The sequence below is a fragment of the Parasteatoda tepidariorum genome, chromosome 6 (genome assembly GCF_043381705.1).
Source record: "Parasteatoda tepidariorum isolate YZ-2023 chromosome 6, CAS_Ptep_4.0, whole genome shotgun sequence".
Lineage (NCBI taxonomy): Eukaryota > Metazoa > Arthropoda > Arachnida > Araneae > Theridiidae > Parasteatoda > Parasteatoda tepidariorum.
Window position 1 is genome coordinate 49,347,377 of NC_092209.1, and position 21,263 is coordinate 49,368,639.

General features: G+C 26.3%; 2 long non-coding RNA genes across 3 annotated transcripts in view; one reads left to right on the forward strand and one right to left on the reverse strand.

Annotated features, from left to right (window-relative positions):
* Positions 1 to 930, forward strand: part of LOC139425759 (uncharacterized) — a 2,739-nt gene extending 1,809 nt beyond the window's left edge. Inside the window, exon 2 of the long non-coding RNA XR_011636906.1 lies at positions 529 to 930. This is a non-coding gene — a long non-coding RNA (uncharacterized lncRNA). The remainder of the gene's footprint in view (positions 1 to 528) is intronic.
* Positions 931 to 2,847: 1,917 nt separating this feature from the next.
* Positions 2,848 to 21,263, reverse strand: LOC122269972 (uncharacterized). 2 transcript variants are annotated; one of them, XR_011637006.1, is made up of 3 exons: positions 14,749 to 21,263; positions 7,701 to 8,030; positions 2,848 to 5,368 (listed from the first exon to the last, which is right to left on the reverse strand). It is a non-coding gene; the product is annotated as an uncharacterized lncRNA (long non-coding RNA). The 2 variants fall into 2 exon arrangements; XR_006225515.2 differs by lacking the exon at positions 14,749 to 21,263 and having other exon boundaries at positions 7,701 to 13,473.

Genomic DNA, 21,263 nt, shown 5'->3' on the forward strand with positions numbered 1-21,263 from the left:
AGTGTACTTAGATCTTCTCACTACTTGTTATTTGAACCTCCAAAACTTTAAAACAATATTATGTAAGTTCTCTACAATTTTTTTGCATAGTTTGCAATTAGTAACAAATATGTTGACACTGTCATTTAACTGAAATTACGAATTTTGAAATTAATATGATTTTTTAAAAGGCAAGCGAAGCTTGTGTTCCTTCACTGGTTAGTTTACCCTAATAATATTTTAAAATATCAATATCTTTCTTTCCTTTCCGGGATCTTTGTGGGTGAAAGGAGGCTTAAGATAAAATCCCCCCCCCCCTGTATAAATAGTTGGTCTCTAAATTTTTTTTAGGTAGTGAAATGTTAACATTTTTTAACATGAGAACTACAATTTCTCAATTTTTTTTATATTGCATTTTAAAAACAGTAATTAAAATATGACTTGCTTTGATTGATCTTTTTATGTTTTAAAATAGTAAGGATTCAAATTTTGTTTCTTCTGCACGTTTTATTTGCATAAATTACATTATTTTTAATCTTCTTCCATTAGCACAAAGGCACCAACAACTTCAATGATTTTAATTGAGAAAGAGACACAGGAAAAAATATTGTTATACCCAGTGCCGAACCTATTGATAACAATATTTATTCTGCCAAAATTACCAGAATTCCAGAAGGTTATAAACAGCTTTTTCACACTTGAAAAGTACTAGTTTCAAGAACAGCTTACAAACAAGGAATTTGTATAGTTTCAAGTTTTGAGAATGAAGAACCTGTGTTTGAAAAAACAATTATTCTTTTGTCAATAAGCTCCAAAATTTGATTTGTGTGTAATCTTTTTAAATCTTGTTGTGTTTTTTACAATCAACTGAAAAATGTGATATAGTTAAAGTAATAGCACCAGAAATGCTATAATAATGAATATGTAATAAAAATATTGGTTTTTCTCAAATACTCACCATCATTTATTAATTTGTAAAAAAAAATTACAGTATTTTTTTTCCAAACTGTGTGAAATTTTACTTTTTTTATCAAGCAGTAAATTATGCTTGTAAAAAAGCAATTTAGCTATATTGTAGATTAAAATTCAGATGAGGCAGAAAGCATCAAGATATTTAGTATCTTATTAAAATATAGAAAATTATTTTCAGATGAACCCAAATGTCAAAACTCTAAACATTGAGGCATAACGATAATTTTTATTTCTAATTACTGTAAATTTAAAATATGTTTGAATTGAATGCACTCTCTGAGTAATAAAAACATACTATCTATCACATTTTTGAGTGAATATTTTTTTTTCAATGAATGCTGTGATATGTATAAAAAGTATAATACATTTAAATTTTAAGATTTTGCTTAAAAATTATTACATTCTGTCTATGTATACAAATATCAAAGTGATTGTAAGTGAATAAATTATGTTTAAATATTGATGATCCCAAATTTCAAACCTCTAAACATTGCGGCATAACGATAATTTTTATTTAAATTACTGTGAATTTAAAATAAGTTTGAATTGAATGCCCTTTCTTAGTAGCAAAAACATACTATCTATCATATTTTTGAGTGAATATTTTGTATTTTTTAATGAATGCTGTGATATGTATAAAAAGTATATTTAAATTTTAAGATTTTGCAATTATTACATTCTGTCTATGTACACAAATATCAAAGTGATTGTAAATGAATAAATTATGTTTAAATATTGATCTGCATATTTTTTGTTAATATTTCCAAGTTATTTCATTATTTTTACATTTCTTAATTTACTTCAAATTTAATATTTCCATACACCAATGTAATTAATATTAGAATGTTTCCTGAATTAGAGATTGGGGGTTGACCAATACAATATTTGTCTACTTTTTTATATACAATTTTATTTGTGAAATTAATATTTTCATTTTTAAATAATAAAATAATTTCAAAATACATAGTAATAAGAATTTGATTCAGTCTAAAATTAAAATTCTTTTTTATTTTCTCTTTAAAACATTAGCGGTATTAACTCTAGAGCATCTGTTGGTGCTTTAAATGAAACGTAAAAAATAATTCAAATTTTACATATATCAATTTGAAGAAAGAAAGTTTTTATATGAACGAAAATATTTTTAAAGCGCCAAAAAGCAGATAAAGCTAGCATTATTAATAAATATTTATAAGAAAAAGAGACGATAATTTAAATCAAATTATAATTTAATTATTTAAATATATAAAATTAAAAAAACTATTCTTATTTTAGATGTATTATTTAATATATATATTACATAATATATATTACATAACATATCTAAAATAAAAATAGTTTTATTAATTTTTATAGATTTAAATAATCTCCTCTTTTTCTAATAGATATTTAATAATGCTATCTTTTTCTGCTTTTTGGCGCTTTAAAAATATTTAATAATGGTGCAACCTTCCTCGCTTTCAGTTCCCTTCAAAAATACCGAATCATGGTGCAACCTACCTCCATTTTTAGTTCCCTTCGAAACACATATTTTTGTTGCAACTTTTTGCCGCTTTTAGGCTTTTTCAAAATTCCGATTTTTGGTGCAACCTTCTCTCGTTGTTTGGAGCTAGTAAAAGCACCAATATTTAGTAAAACTGAGCACGACTTTATGTAGCCAGCAAATGAATACCAATGTACGGTGCAGCATAGCTCGAAATTTTTTTTTTTTTTTTTTTTTTTTTTACAGTGTAGGAGTTCTCGTCTTCTGGGTTAAATTCAAAATTACAAGGCCACGGAATTGAGTATTGATAGCCGTGAACTCAAAAATGAGTTGTATGTTCAACGCTATTATTAAAATAAACCAGAAATGGAAAAAAAGCAATCATGTTTATAAAAAAATACATACTGAGACAATAATAAAAATTAATAGAATTTATTTGATTAATCACAATTATAACAAAATCTTTGTTAGAGAAATATCTTGGAACATGATAACACAACAGCCTACTCTCAGTCATTTTTTGGCTATATGCACAAGCATATGAACTTTGAGATTACACTTCTGGGTGAAGGTTTTACCGCACAGATCACAGGAAAACGGTCGCTCTCCAGTGTGGATTAGAATGTGGCGCTTGAAATGCCCGATTCTGAGAGTGCTGTAGTTGCAATATTCACAAACGTAAATCTTACAACCTTTTCCAACAACCGGTCTTTTTTCCAGATTCATACCTCGCAAACCTGCCATAAAATAATAGTGAAGTTGTTATTCAGTACAGGCATGTTTAAAGAGAATAAAAAATAGCCATCAATTTACAAACATTGAGTAATTAAGAATGCTATCTTAAAAGAATTTTTTAGAAAATTTTAATCATGTTCGTCACACACAAGCTATTTAGTATTCACATTAAATATTATTGTAAGAAGATATAACAATAATATACTTACAAATGCTTAGTAAATGAATATAGCGTTTTTCTTTGGCACACATTTTTATGTAATCTTAGCGGAAATATCGTACTGCTAAATATAAGATGGGCACAAATTATTGTACAGTGTGAAAAAAACACAAAAAAAAGGACCACTCTGAATAACTTTTGATCTAATGATTGGAACTTCACGTTCTATGACTGTCTTAATGGTGAGAGGGGATGACCTCAAATAGGCTAATTAATTAATGCAAACGATATTTTAAGTTACGAAATCTAAAGTACGTTCTCTGAAAAAAAACATGCAATTTTTTCGATGGATTCAGATTTCTAACCCCCAAAATGTAGTCGCTAATTGGGAAATATGGTCCCCATAGTTTGGTCAGAAGAGCGCTCCTAAGTTTTGAACCCCTTAATGCCAATTTTAATTTTTTGCGTACTTTTCTATATCTCAGTACTTAAGCGAATTGAAAAATTTTTGCACGCAATTTTAAATTTCGTTTATCGAAAGATAATTCCATGCAAAATATAACTTAGTAAATATTTATTACTTCATTTAATAATAGTCAAAAAAAAATTTGAATTGTAAGGTTTAGCAACATTTTTAAGAACGTAATTTTACATGGCAAAATACAAAATTTGTGCAAAATCGGTTGAATAGTTCCTGAGAAATCGAATTTTAAATATTTGACGTTTTTGAAATTTAATTTCTCAAGAACTACTTAACTGATTTGGCTCAAATTTTGTATTTTATCATATAAAATTACATTCTTTTAAATTAGGCAAAAAATTGTATACCTTACAATTTTTATTACTAATTTTTTAGAAACTAAATAAAATAATAATCATATACTAAAAGTTATTTTTTGCATGGAATTATCTTTGGATAAACGAATTTTATAATTGAGAGCAAAAATGTTTCAATTCGCTTAAAAATTTCTCGAGATATAGCGAAATACGCAAAAAGTAAAATCAACATTAAGATGTTCAAACATAGGAGCGCTTTCCTCACCAAACTATTGGGACCATATTTCCCAGATTGCGGCTACCCCTTATATTTTGAAGCTAAAAAATCCGAGTCTTTTGAAAAAATGGTACATTTATTCAGAGAAAGTTCATTTATGTGCCTATTTTCGTAACTTAAAATATTGTCTGCACTAATTAATTAACATATTTAAAGTCACCCTCTCAATCCATTAAGATTGAGTCCTAGAATGTGAATATCCGATAATTAGATCAAAAGTTACTCAGGGTGGTCCGCGTTTTTTTTTTTTAGCACTGTACATTTAAATGAAGTATAACAATGCTACTTATTAACCTGTGGTCAATTTGTTTATTATGCTGTTAGCAAAACTACCAATTTAAGTATTTAAAAAAATTATTATATGAACACATTAATTAAAATTTTTTCACGTTTCCCAAGTTATAAATTAATGCTTGTGTTATTTTTAATCACTCACAATATAGTTATCTTGCATTTTTTCCCTTTTCTTTTTAACTAAAGGGAACATTTAATCATGTATCAAATTTACATACTCATTAATATATCATACATCAATTACTTAATATAACACAGCAAAATAATTAAGATGTCATAATATAAAACTTGTGGCAGAACATTACATGAAATTTATTGCTTTAAATAAAAAATTATACAATTACAATTACCAAGGAAAGACAACATAGGAAAAGATTTTTTTAAAGTTAAGTTACGTTGTTTTATTAAGAACTCCATACGCTTTCAACTCAGTAGCATAAATTACAAAAGCTTCTTTTTTAATAGTCAGTTAATTTTTTCTTCAAGTGCACAATCATGTGGACTTTAAGATTAGACTTTTGTGAAAAACGTTTTCCACATGTATGACAAGAGAATGGTTTTCCTCCAGTGTGAATCAAATTGTGACGTTTGAAATTCCCAATTCTTGAGGTGGTATAGTCACAATATTCACAAGAGTAAGTCTTCCAATTTTTCTTAAAATTCTGATTATTTTCCCACAGTAGGCCTTGGAAACCTGTCACCAAAAAAAAGTTTACTTTTATTATATAACAGAAAGCATACTTATGCATAAATAAGGAGAATTTATGAGAAAAAAAAGACAATTGGTTAATGAAATTTTACAATAGCTCATTTTATCTGCAGCATAATGGTTATTAAGGGATAATTACTAACTGCTGTTACAATATAATAGCTATAAAGAAAAAACATGACAGTACAGTACTTTGAACTTTAATAACAAATTTGAATTTTTAAAGACAAATTGTTTGTATTTTTGAATAAATAAGCTTTAGGAAATATTAAACTTAGTGAGAATGTTTTTTTTTTACAAAATATTCTTGTTTTCCATTTTAAATAAACAGATAAGTTTCAGAAATTTTACATTGTCATGTACTTAAACATTAAAAATAATAAAGAAATTTTATCCTATATTCCAAAACTTGAAAATATCTTTTCGCAAATAAGGTTATAGCAGAAGAGCTACAGTTATTTACTTTAATAACATCATGGCATGTTGATACAAACATAGGAAAAAATGTGTTTTTTTTTGCTTAAATAGTATTTTTCAGCTATTAAGCCACAGCTGATAAGTAGGTTATCAATATTTGTAAGAATTATTCTATTATAAGTATATGTAAGTAAAGCAAAGCAACAGCCCTGTGTGGGCAGGAGGTCATGGAGCTACAAGTACAATTTTGTGACAAATGAAAGCACATGTAAGAGGAAGGAATAATTTACTATGACAGATTCTTCGACTTTTAAATCAGTATGCTTTTTTTTCCTGATACCCCTTTATAAAACCTTTCATAAAGAAATACTCATTTTCCTCATAAACCTTCACACACGTTTATTTATATAAAAAGCAATATTTATTAGGTTAGTTAGTAAAGCAATAAAGAGACTTAGATTGTTGACAATTATAATTTTTATTTTTATTCCTAAACAGTAGTCTTAAACAGTTTAACAGGACTAATTTTCAAACATAAAAGGTTCACAAGCATTTTCTAAATTCATAGTTTCACAACATGGCCTTTAATAAATGTTGTTTAATTGTTTTACATTTAATTCAACTGACGTAATTATCAAGCAATCCTCTCTGTTTTAATAGTTTTTAAATTTCAGTACTATTTTAAAAACATCCATATAAATAATATTTCTTCAAGAATACTACATCATTAGTTTGTTTAAAAGAATAATGACACATAAATAAATTAGCAGGAAACATAGTAAATAAAATCACAAAACAAATTTAAAATTGCATGAATGAATACATAAAATTTATGAGACAATACAAAAGGAACTGTATTTTCATAAAACACCATGTGGCTGTGACACATATGTGCAGTTTATTTATTTCCTTTTGGCATTATTCCTTTTCAAAGTTTATCAGATTTCAACACATAAATATTGTTGAAACACTTTTGGACACAAAATTATTTTTGCGGGTACTGCTAATTCTCAAAATTAGGTAAATTCATTTTACTAGTTTCCCCCAATGCTTAATCCAGGAGTTCCTTTGTCTTCTGGGTTGGTTTTAAAAAACATGGCTACAGAGTTGAACATTGATAGCTGCAAACTCAGAATCGGGTCGACTTTTCAACGGCAGTTGTAAAATAAAATGCTTGAGATAAATTTTGAAGACATTTTTACACTTTATTTTGTACCACTGAGTTGTGCCACCATATATATTATTACAAATTCATGTCTGAATTATATTTGCAAGTTTAGGTAGAACTGAAAAAAATATATTCTTTTATCGGGGTGCGTAGGCAAATTATTTAACAAAAAATAAGCACCTTTTAAGCACTCAAAAAATATTTAACTTTATATAAAAACTTATTAACAAAAAATATTTGACTTTAAAAAAAATATCACAATTAGGCAGGGTTGGAAAGTTTTTAACAATTGACGGTTTTCTCTTGTTTCGTCAGGTCAAAAAAAAAAAAAAAANGGCATTGTTTTTGACAATTGTCAAAAATCATGAAATTTTGAATCATGTAAAACGAGTGGAGTTTTCATACGCTGCGGACTGACAATACACCGAAATAGATTGGGGTTGAATTAATTGTGAAAACGTTGAATAGAACAATGTGAAATGCGTGTCTTTTTGCAGAATTCGAAGAGAAAATCAACATAGTAAAGGAAAAATCTCATTTTGAAAAAGGGAAAATTAAGTACTTTTTTTAAAATACCCAATGAAAAATAAAAAACGAAAATAAGCACTTTTTAAAAACGCAACGCCCCCTGTCGTATTGTTTTTACACAAAACTTAACTAACATTTAATTTAAACACAAAAGTTTATTTGAAAGAATCAAAGCAGAAAACAAAAGTATAATTTTTTAAATACCTGAGAAATCTTTAGGTAAAATCATGAAAGTAAGCATTACCCTTCTGAAGTGACTAGTTTAAAACCTTTTAAAAAAAACTTTTTTTCTTTGAATACAATCCTTTTACCAATTTACCTCAACTTCTCTCATATGCACAACATAATGTCGTTGAAGAATGGATTTTTGATTAAAACACTTTCCACACACTGAACATTGAAAAGGTTTTTCCCCCGTGTGTATCAGTATGTGCCTTTTTAAATGAGATCTTATAATTGTAGAATAATCGCACCATTCACAGGAGAAAATTTTAGTTGATTTAGGAGAGCTTCTCTTGCCTGGTGAAACAGAATCTAGGAAGAGAGAAAAATTATGTTACACACATAAATGTTAAGAAATAAAAATTTACTTAACAATTTGGATTATTTGACATATCATATTATTATAACGAAATATTTATTAATATTATATGAAGAGATTATTGCAAAAAATAATAACTATCAATAATAATAAAAAAAGAAAAGTTGGGAAACTTAACGAAAGATTTAAAAAGAAAATACATAAAAACTCAAATAAATAATTAGTGTTTTTTTTTAATTCTTTAAAGGGTATTTTTAATGGAAAATATTGAAATCTTCGAAAATAATTTTTATAAAGCAACACTAAAATTTATGACTTTACATGGCTCTGTAGTAATAAGCTTTTCACATTGTATTCCAACTTTTCTAATAAAACTACAAAATTGGAGAACCTCCTGCTAGCTGCATCATTACTCTAAATGACTTGCACTTATGCTACAAAAAATCTCTTTTCATTTAAAGGGCAAGAGTCTTTCAAATAAAGGGAGATTCATTTGAAGCCCTTTAAATGAAAGAATTGAAGCTCTTGAAATTGAAAGGCTAAATGCCTTTAAAATGAAACTACAATGATAAGCCATATTTCCAAATTATTAAGGAGAGCATTTTTGATGAAAACATCAACATTTGTATACGTGTAATAACGTGTTTCTGTGCATTGCATTGCCATATAGTATAGTATGTTGCTCCATACAGTATATTGCCATAAAGTATTATAGTCATAAAATATTGCGATGTAGCATTATTGCCATATAGTATTATAAAACTTTGAAAATACCTATATGGAAACAATACTAAAAAACAGTTTTACATTAAAATGTCACAATTTACTAAAAGTGTAGTTTATTGTAATATTGCTAAAAACTTTTCATGTGTACCTACTAGTGGGGATGGAAATTGCTTTGCTATGCTTTCTTACTTAGCGCATATTCCTTAAGTATTCTGTAGTATTTGTAAAATATTAAATATATATATATATATATATAATANATATATATACTCGCACCATGTAGTTGCCAGCTTCTATGCTTTATGAAAAGAGTGTTCTTAATAGTAGCAAGCAACATTTATTTTAATATATTATATAAATTTTATATTTATTTTAATCTATTTGTTTTAAGTTATATTGAACACCACAATAAACTAATAACTCACATACACAACATTTTTTTTAAATAAGTTTCTTGAAGTGCTGGCATCCTACCTACTTTATTATTTCATTAGCACTGTGGAAAAATTTTGACAAATAGGGTATAAATTAGCAGTTATGTACACACTGAAACATACTCAATACATACAATTATAGATTTATTATCATAGTTATATATGTAATCAAAATAAATATTTGAACAAAAAAGAAAAATATTTTTTCAAAATTAATTTCTTTTTCCCAAACTAAAAAAAATAAAAAAATATCTTCGTAATTTCATGGGCAAACACCTTTAAAAGTTTTTTTTTCAACATATATATATAAATTCTCTTGAAAACAAGAGTCATTAAGTCAAATAATAATTTCCTTTTTTTCTAGCGAATTATTTATCTTTGTCAAATTTGAACTTGGAAAAAAAATTATCATGTCTGACTTCATTGCACAAAGGTTAAAGAAATATTTCAAAGAGACATTATTTCATAAAAGAAAACTTGGGTAGACAAAACAGTCATTGTTGATTGATGAATACATTAAAACTCATTTTATTTTAATATTTACTTATTTTTTTCAAAGCAAAACTTGAATTCAAAATTTAGCAAATAAAAAAATTATATTAATTCTAATAATTTAATTAACAATGAAAGTAAACTAAAAAGTCAATGTGTTAGCTATTAATAGAGAAATTAAAATCAAATGCTGATATAAAATGGTTTAAAAAATTTAATATTAATTTATAATTGGTTTAACATTAATTTGGAATCAGTTTAACATCATTAGGAAAATGTTTCAAATCATTATAATTGTTTTACATTACATTTTTGAAAAAAAAAGAAAAAGAAAATAAAAAAGAAAAACACATTAGTAACAGTCTTTCATAAATAATTTTTTTATTAAATAACACAATTGCCTTAGGAATAACAAAGTGGTTTACAAATATATATTAATAATATAACCATTACTGAGCATAAAATTTGTTCAGTTCCAAGCATAAAATTTTTTAAACACAAAACATTTTACCAACAAAAAGCAACTCAAACTTATATTTACAAGTTAAAAAGACAATAAAACATTATTAAAATAATCATTTCAACTAATTTTCTGTTTAAATACAGAAGTCACATCATTTTAATTGCCAATATTCAAAATAATACAAACATTATTAGATTAAATGATAAAAAAAACATACGTAATTTTAAAACTTATCTTTTGCATTAAGCTGTGCGACATTTAAATTTTTCGATTAAAATTTATTGATTTGTGCAATTATATAAGAATAAATACAGAAAAACTGAAAATAACATTAATATCATTCAAACGTTCGACCATTCCACTAACCGGTAATTACTCTATTTTAGAGCCATATTTTTAGACTTAGAAAACACAATGTGTAGCAAAAATGTTTTGCTTATTTAAAGACATTTTTGCGTCTGATGTCATAAAAATATCTATAAATTTAAAATATCTTTTGTGTCTGATTTAATAATCAATTAAATTTTTATAATTATGATAATAATAATTAAATCTGCACGTTAAATCTTTTTTTAATAATTAAAACTGAATTTGTCTCATGAAATTTTAAGATTTTGTCTCAGTATGTAAAACTTTGATCATGTGGTACTTTTTAAGCAATTAACAAAATGAACACACATAAATTATTGATCATAATTATTAAGAAAAGTAGGCTTGATAAACCAGTTTATCAAGTAATTATTAATCAGGATGAAGAGAATCTAGTTTTTGAATGAGAAAAAAAAGTTTTTTTGACATTAATAAGTGTGTACACTCAAAAAAAAAATCTAAAACAATAAACAAGTTCATGAAAATGACAAATACTACACATGAATCTAAAAACAAATTAAAACAAAAAACCACCTTTATAAAGACATATATATATTCAAATTTTCAAAGTTTTTTCTATCAATTCTTTACAGGTGTAAAGTTTACTTTGTTATACAATGGAAAATTTGCTAAGATTTATTAAAATTTTAGATAGAGTATCATTCATCAAATTTTGCACTTTTTAATACTATTTCAAAAAAAAAAAATACATTTTAATAACAATTTATTTTTTAAAAAACCTAGTATCCTTAACTAAAATATTAATAATGATTAAAAAAACATTATGTTGATATTATGGAGAAAAAAGACAAATTTATGTCAATTTCTTTATAACATTAAAACAACAAAATATCTATTTTTTATGCAACCTGAAGAAGCTGCAATTTGTACTAAAAAAAATTTAAAAATAATTTTATGAATAAATTTTAAAAACTCTTAAAAGATCTTTTTTATCCCTCTGATATTTTCTTATATAATATGAAGAAACAAAAGATTAAGGAAAAAACAAAACCTAAATCATAAAAAAAAAACAAGTTTAAAATTTCTTTTGATAGAGTACTGATATTAGTTCATGAAACTAAACAGCATAAAACAAAATAAACATAGAAATAATAGAAATACATCCATAAAATAATCAACATTTCCAAAATGTATAAACTTTTTTTTCCTGAAAATATTGCTTTCTTCAATGTTAGTTAACAATCAATCACAAATTTTGAATAAATATGCTGCGATTTTTACATTTTTCTTTATCCTATAGAACTACATGAGATTAAACACGTTTCTTGAATGAGACAAAATTTGATGATGTCTCAATCTATCTTGCCTGTTAAAAGCCATACCACAAACCTTACAAACATATGGACGTAAACCAGAGTGAATCAATTCATGTCTCTGAAGATTAGACTTTTTAGGTGATGAAAAGTCACAATATGAGCACATATAGAATGTTTTGGGTACTAGTCTCTTGATATATGGATCGCAAATACCTAGATAAACATAATGCAAAAATATTTGTCATTAATTTGAAGTGAATTAAATAAAATCATTTATCATAATACATTCATCAATTTAATTTACAAGAAAAAATCTATAGAGTTACTTGATAAAAAAAAATTCATTCGATTCACAAATATCCAAATTGGAAATAACATGTTTCATGAGCTCTAAAAACAGGCACTCATTTTCAAGAATTGCCAGACGTGAATATTCACATCTAGTCTTGAAAATGGGCGACTATTTTTGAGCGCTTGAAACGTGTCGACTGTTATTTCTAACTTGCATATTTTAGGAGCACGTGAAGTTTTTAATTAAGTATCAGCTTACCACTTCAGTTTCTCGGGATTATTTAAATAAAATATGTCAAGGTATTATTTAACACAAGAAAGACAGAGAAGACCAAATTGTTCCCTTTAAAAGCTCAAACTTTTAAAAAATTAACGATAAATAATTTTCTCATTAATAATTTTAGTATGCATTGTAAGATGAATGTAAATCACTCTAATGATAAGTATCAATGATAAGTATTAAGAATTGAGTATTTTTTAGAACTTTTAAAAGGGCTGTTTTTTTCACATTCCGTCCTTCTAATGTTAAATGCCTTTTTTTCCCTTTTTATTAACTTAAATTACATAGACTTTAGAATTTAATCCCATGGTAATTACTATGCTTAATTGATACTATTGCTCGTTAACATAATGTACATACTATATTACTACATAATAACTATTTTCAAATTATTAATAATTCTTAAATAATAATTTATTTTAAGAAGTATAAGTAAAATAAGATAAAGAAAATCATATAATACAAAAAAAGTATAAAAATAATAATTTAAACAATGGAAGAATGCTTTTACACTAAATTTAATTTAGTTTTTTCATTTTTTTTTGAGCAGAAATAATGTAAAATAAGCAGAAACATAATAATGTATACTTCTTTAAAAACAGACACAATTAGTTACTATAGGTTCCCAAAATATTTTTAGATAAGATAAGAAAATTATGCACAGAAAGAAAACTTGTACTTTTAAACTGTTGGGGGGTTATGAAACAATAAAATTTTAGATTAGTTGTAATAATATATATAGATTAATTGTAATAATATATATCTATTTTATAGTAGAAAATTAATCAACTGGAAAAAATTAAATAATATGAATAAAAATAATTATATGAAGAATAATATGAATAATATAAGATATAAGCATTAACAAGTTTAATTGGAAAACTCAATCAAACATACTATTTACATGCTTATACAATGATATTGATGATGTCTGCTTATCACAAACAACACTAAACAAATGAAAGTAGAGTGTTACTTAGCTAAGCATTGGAGAAAGCATAGTAAATAGATGAATGATAAAATCAAACTTAAAAAAAATCATGATATAACTAAAAATACGTAGAAAAAATTGAAATTATATTTATTTTTAATTATTTAAACTCATTCTTTTCTAATTCAAAATAATTAAGGAACTTTTTTCGTAAACTTTCTTTTACAGAGAAACCAATAAATATAATTAGTATTAAGCAAAACTTGCCTAATTTACTATTTTTAAAAATTAATTTAAAATAAATTATGAAAAAAAAAACATAGAACAAACACATGTTCAATCAAATATTAAGGATTATGAATTTTGCTTGCCATGTATTTAAAAAAGTTATGGCTGTGAATAAAAGTTTGAAAACTTTAAAGAGAGCGAATCTACAAAACACATTGACAATCATTTTTGCCACTTACAAATACCAGGAATTTTGACATAAAAATACTGCAAGAAAAGTTTTAAGAAATGAACTTTCAACATTATTTTATAAATTTTTTTAAAAATAGGTAACCAAGCACACACTTTATTTAAAATTGTAAGTATACTTTTTTACTTACTTATCTTCTTTAGGGGGCATTGAAGGCCTCAAGCATCTCTCTTCAGTGTCACCTGTCCTTGGTAAAAAAATCTTGCTTCCTTCAAACAAGATTCATAGATAGACTCCTAATCATAGACTTTTTCCAATTACATAAGAAAAAAAGTTTTACTAGCCTATATTTTAAATGTCAACACTAACGGTAGCTAAAAATTTATATTTGATGAATATTATCAACAAAAAAACCCCTAAAAACCTAACCTAAATTTTGTTGCATACTATAATATTCTTTTAAAAGCCTGCTTCCTTGTGGAATAAAATTCATTCTCCAGTATTAATTAAAATACCCTTCACTAGTAATTCAAAAAGTAATTTATTTTACAATTTTAAATCTTTCTAAGAAATAGTACCTTAAAGTCTATGTTTCATTCTCAATTCCTTGGTGTACCTGAACAACTTACCACATATTACTGTAATACTGCTGTTCAATAGAAAAACCAATGTGTAACTAACAAAAAATTCAAAATTTAGATTTTTATACATTTGGCATTTATTTTTGAATAATAAGCTACAAATTTTCAAGCATAAATTTTGCTTTATCAGTTTTTTCAAATTATATTTGAGTATTTGTAGCATTAAAATATAGTTGTCAAGCCATTTTTCTCGGAATCGGTCATGAAGCACTTACATTGTTTGTTTTTTTAATTGCACGGCAGAATGCACCTGATATAACAGCTATAAGCAAAATTGCTGACAGCTTATGAATGAGACAATGATATTTGGAAAGAGATTTTGGACTAATGTCTTTGAAAAATATCTAGAATTTTTAAGACATAATAGTAGTAAAGAAAAGAAAGGATACCTTAAAATACAGGGTTAGCAAGAACTAATTTACAACTTCAAAGGACACTAGAATGTGTACTGGTCCAAATGAGATAAAAGCTGCACTTGAGGTCTATTAAATAAATAGTTTTAGTAAAAAAATTCCTCAATAGCTTGCACTATAACTAAAATATGTATTTGCAAACATTAAAAAAGTGGAACATCATTTGTATTATGTTTAGTGCATGCCTATTTGTGATAATTTGGTAATAAAACTTTACAAATGCAGAATATTAGTTACTTCTCTATACATCATGCAAGAATTGTTCATTCAAACGCTAAACTCTATTCAACTATAAGAGAATTCTACCATGTGTCCAATGTCTCCTCCATTCACCAAATGCAAGATGATAAAAAAAATTGAAACAATTGAACATTTTATTTTACATTCAAAAAGCATAGTAAATGAATTATGTAGAATATCATACATAAGTGTAGATGCTAATGCAAATTTTAATAAGTTTGAAAATACACATAATTTAAATTGAGAATTTTTAGTTTTGAAAATTTATTGATAATAACAAGAATTAAAATTTATTTAATAGATTTTCAATTTATAAAAAAATCACTAACCAATTAACACTAACGAAATTCTAAAATTTAATCCAGGCTTATTAATACTTAAAATTTACTAAGTCTAACAAAGCAACACTGAAGCAACATAGAAATTTCATAAATAATGTTTTAATTGAAACAAAAATAATAAACAGCATGTGAAAAGAGAAGAATATAAAACAAACACTTTGAATAACTTTTAATCCAATGACCACATATTAGGACTCAATGGTTCGAGCCGGTAATCTCAAATATGTTAATTAGTGCAGACAATATTTTAAGTTACAAAATCATATTTTCTCATAACATCATAATTCATAAACATGCATTTTTTCGAAGGATAACGATTTTTAACCACAAAGTATAGGGAATAATTACAATCTTGGAAATATAGTCCTAATAGTTTGTTCAGGTGAGCAGTCTCTAGTTTGGACCCTTTAATGTTAATTTTACTCTTGTTGCATTTTGCTATATCTCGAGAACTTTTTAAGCAAACTAAAAAATTTCTGCTCACAATTATAAAAATCATTTTTCCAAAGATATTTCCACACAAAAAGTAAACTTTAATAACTTTTTATTATTATTTTATGTTGAAAAATTTATGAATTACAAAGTATACAAATTTTTGCATAATTTTAAAGAATGTAATTTTATACTTCAAAATACAAAATTTAAACAAAATCGAACAAATAGTTAATGAGTAACAGCATTTTTACAAAGTCAAATACTTAAAATAAGGGGTTCAATCTTTAAGCAGCTTTCCTCACCAAACCATAAGTAACATATTTCCTAGATTGCGGCTTCCCCATACATTTTTGGGGTGAGGAATCATTTGCCAAAAAAAGGTATGTTTACTCAGATGAAGTACGTTTTTGTGTCAGATTTTGTAACCTAAAATATCGACTGCACTAATTATTTAATATAGATGAGATAACTCTCTTGAACCGTTAAGATTGAGACCTTGTAAGTTAAAATCCAATTGTTAGATTAAAAGTTATTTGGGGTGTTATTTTTCTGAACACTACACATTAGTTTTGTGTTTACAGAAAATGCAAAATAAAAAACAGAAGTTAAATAAAGAACATAAATTTAATAAATTGAAGTACAAAATAAAGCATATAACAAAACAATAACTCCACAAATTACCGATGAAATGATTTTTATACAAATAATAATTCTATTAATGATGAATCATAAAGGTTGAAAATTGCCATTATTTTTAAAAGATGAAATTATTTCCCAGATTCAGAGAAATTCAATAAACAAGAAATAGATTTCTTAAATTTAAATACAAGTTACTAGTAATGTGTAATTAATATTTATCAATTTTTTACATTACAATGTATATACTAAAGGTGATACAAATAAACAAATGAATGAATGCATAAATATCTTTTAACTTTTCATACATATATTTTTTTGCTGTACCTATATGAAATTCTGTAATAACTGAGCATTGACAACAAGTACATATTTTGAAAGCTTAATACATGCATTGTGGTTTACGAGTAATCGAACTGTATTAGTTTTAATTTTTAGCATTAGAAATAAAGCTAAAATTACAATTAAAAATAAAGCCTGTAAAAAATCCATTGTTCTGAAAGCACTAACAATGCGAAAAAGCCGGACTGCTATGAAGGATAACAGAAACAGACAGAGATTTGGAACTTGGAATATGTATTTCGAACGGGTGCAGTGAAACAACTGCAGAGGCATTGTGATAAATATAGATTTGACGTTTTAGCAATTCAAGAGGTCAGATGGAAAGAGAGCAATATAACTGATCTTAGAAATCATACTATTTTCAACAGTTCCAGCTCTTCTAGGAACTCTCACGGCACAGGATTCATTGTGAGAAAAGAAGTAAAGAGTGAAGTAATTGATTTTAGAGCAGTTAATGAAAGAATGTGTATATTAAGGTTGAGAGCTAAATTCTTCAACATTAACTTGTTTAGTGTGCATGCTCCTACCGAAGATGCTGAGGAAGAACAAAAGAATGAGTTCTATCAAGAACTCAATAAAGAAATTTCAAAGGTACCAAGACATGATGTAAAGATATTGTTAAGAGACTTAAATGCTAAAATATGAAGAGATCCCTGGTTTAGACCAACTACAGGCTGGTTTAGCCTGCATGAAACCAGAAACGAAAATGGAGTAAGAACGGTAGATTTTGCAACTAGCAACAATGTGATTATTAGAGGTACATGTTTTGATCATAAGAGGATTCATAAGGAAACATGGACTTCCCGGACGGGGAAACTAAAAATCAAATCGATCACGTTTTAATTGATAAATGACATGCCTCGGATGTTATGGATGCCACAATATAAGCAGTAGTACAATTAAAGCAATGGTTTAAGGGAGAAAAAAACACTGTACAAATGAAAAAAAGAAAGAAAAAAATTGACAAAAAAAGGAATAATTTTAAATATAATATGAAATAACTATGAAAATTTCAAAAAAATCTATTAGAAAAAACAAAAAGAAATAATCTTGTCATCAGCTCACATGATTATATGCACAAAAATAGTGTTATAAATACATATATTATGGAAAAAATGAAGAAATCATTCAAGTATAATAACAGGTTTATTTCACATAACATGTTTTCCTCTAAGTTCTTTAGAAAAAAACATACTTCTGAAGTTTAAAGCATCTTTTAGAAAGATTTTTTAGCTATATAACTGTTACTTGCATAAAACCTAACTAAAATAAAGAAATTATTATTTAAAAAAAATAAGAATCTGCAATATTAATATCAGTGATACAGTAGAAGTCCATTAGTCCGGCATCCAACAGTCCGGAATGCCCGATAGTCCGGCATCGCTCCGGAAAATTGTAAAAATTTTGGTTTTCTCCAAAAGTGTGTCTTTAAAGCAAATAAAAACGCTCGAGAGCTATTCGGAAGTTTTTGGGGTAGTTCGGGATCATCCGGAAGCGCTCGGTACTAAAGCCATCCTTCTTTTGGACAATTGCAAAGCCCACCCGCCAGTAGATGAGTCAGTTTCTGGAAATATTGTTGCTACTCTGCTCCCACCTAACATCTTTGCATCTTTGATTCAACCCATGGGTTATTCAAAATTTTAAATGTTTTTAAAGAAGGTCTTTTATTCAAGGCCTGTTAAATGCCGACTGTGACGTGACTGATTTTCAAAAAAAGTTTACAGTAAAAGATGCCGTCTATGCTATTGCACTGTCTTGGAACCAGGTAAAAAATACAACACTCCAAAAATGCCAAAAGTCAAGAAAACAAAAAGACATTCGTGACTTTTTTAAATCTAAGTGAAATATGTTTTACAGTACGCATACATAAATTATATTAAATGTAAAATAAACTTTGTTGTATGTATTTGCTAGTTTAATTATTAACCTAATTGTTCGTATAATTACCACCCGATAGACCGGAATTTTCGGTAGTCCGGCACTGAGCCGGTCCCAAACGTGCCGGGTTATCGGACTTCTACTGTATTTTTAAACAGTATTAAATTTAATCATAGCAGGCAAAACTTTGATTTTTACTTGTTTTATTTGAAAGCATAGATTTGTGTCATTACGACAAGAGATTTTAAAATATGAAAGAATAAAAGTAACCCAAGTTGCCCCTTAAAATAAGTAAATATACATGTTAGATACACGTTTCCTTAAAATTTCAGATGACCAATTTTCAATTGCACCATAAATCTAACCTGTTTCTGTTGTAGCATATTAATTTTCAATACTTTATAAATACCCAAAATAAATAATTTGCAAACAAACTTATAATTAAAATTAAAAAGTTAATTTTTTTAAATATTAAGTGCATTATTTTTTTCCATTTTTAACTCAAATGAAGGATTTGATTGCTTACATTTCATAATACATCAACCTTTTCATGGTTCAGATATTTTGGTATACCATTGAAAAACACACTGTTTTCTGACAATATTAGTATTAATTATAATTTTTCAAAGAAAACGTCAAAATCATGTGCATAACGATACACTTTATCCAATTCAAAGAATAAAATTTTAAAAACACATTACATTTCTGCCTGTGATAAGTTTTCGTCTATAAAATTACTTCATATGCAATGATATGACAATTAGCTGAGAGAAAGTGATTATAGATAGACAAAATATATAAGTCACAAGAAAATAATATAACAGTTAGTAATTTATTTGTAGAAAATGATAATTTATGACTAAAATGAATAAGTTTGCAGGAAATAATATAACAGTTAGTAATTAATTTAGAGAAAATTATAATTGATGCCTAAAGTAAATAAGTTACAAAAAAATAATATAACAAGTATCAATTAGCTTAGAGAAAATAATAGTTGACGTCGTAAGTAAAGTTACAAGAAAATAATATTCAAGTAGCAATTAGTAGTAGAGAAAATAATAAGAATAACATTACAGTGTATAAATCAATCAATAAATCATATGTTTTTAAACATAGCTAAAATGACCCATGTTTTGGTAAAAAAACATCCTGTGCTTTGTAGTTTTAAATTCAAAATTTTAACACAAATAATGTTATTTTTTACTTAAATGAACGATCATATGAGTCTTCAAATTAGATTTTCGATTGAAACGTTTACCACATAACTCACACCCAAATGGGCGCTCTCCAGTATGAATTAGCTTATGTCTCTGATAATCAGTTTTTCGAATCGATGAATAATCACACTCAGAGCATTGATAAAAAGCATATAACCATTTTGAATTTGCTGATGATTTTGTAGATAAACATGTAGTTCCTATTACAGAAAAGAAAGGATAATTTTAAAATACATTTTATTAGTAGTAATTACTTTGAAAAATTTGACAATTACAGGCTACAACAATTAATTGATATTACAGGGTGCGTAGCCAAATTATTCAACAAAAAATAAGCACCTTTTAAGCACTCAAAAAATATTTTTAAGCACCTTAAAAAATATCATAATTAGGCAGGGTTGGAAAGTTTTTGACAATTAACGGTTTTATCTTCTTTTAACCGTCACATCAAAAAAAACCTTTTGGCATTGTTTTTTACAATTGTCAAAAATCATGAAATTTTGAATCATGTTAAACGAATGTTGTTTTAATATGCTACGGACTGACAATACGCCGATATAGACTGGGGTTGTTAATTGTGAAAACGTAGAACAGAACAATGTGAGCCCTCTCTTTCTGCATTATTCGAAGCAAAAATCAACATAGTAAAGGAAAAATCTCATTTTGAAAATGATAAAATTAAGCACTTTTTAAAAACACCCAATGAAAAAAGCACTTTTAAGGGCTTTTAAAAAACGAAAATAAGCACCTTTAAGCACTTTTTAAAAACGCTATGCACCCTGTTTTAAAATAAGTCATAACAAAAATATACTTTAAATAAATGAATAAATTACATAAATTATGCCTGAAAAATCAATCACAAATGGTTGCTAAGTACACATACATAGAAATTAAACCAAATTATCTTAATAGCACAAATTTTCAATATTAAATAAAGAACTTCATTCTGTTTTTATGACCCTTCATGTGGTTTGTCAAGGTATATTTTCGATTGAAATGTTTACCACAAAAATCACACCCAAATGGTCGCACTCCAGTATGAGTTAGCATATGTCGCTGATAATCAGCTTTCCTAACAGATGAATAATCACATTCAGTGCATTGATAAAAAACCTTCATTTTCCTTTTATGCACCTTCATGTGGCTTATCAGGAGACATTTTCGATTGAAATGTTTACCACAAAAATCACACCCAAATGATTGTTCTCCAGTGTCGCTGATAATCAGCTTTCCCAACAGATGAATAATCACATTCAGTAGCTATTAAAAAAAGAGAAAATAGGACAATTTTAAAATATTTTTGGGGCATATTATGTCAAAAACAAATATAAGCTATAACAATATTACCTTACATAAATTATAAATATAATCATACCTGAAAAAAAATGAACCACAAATTGCT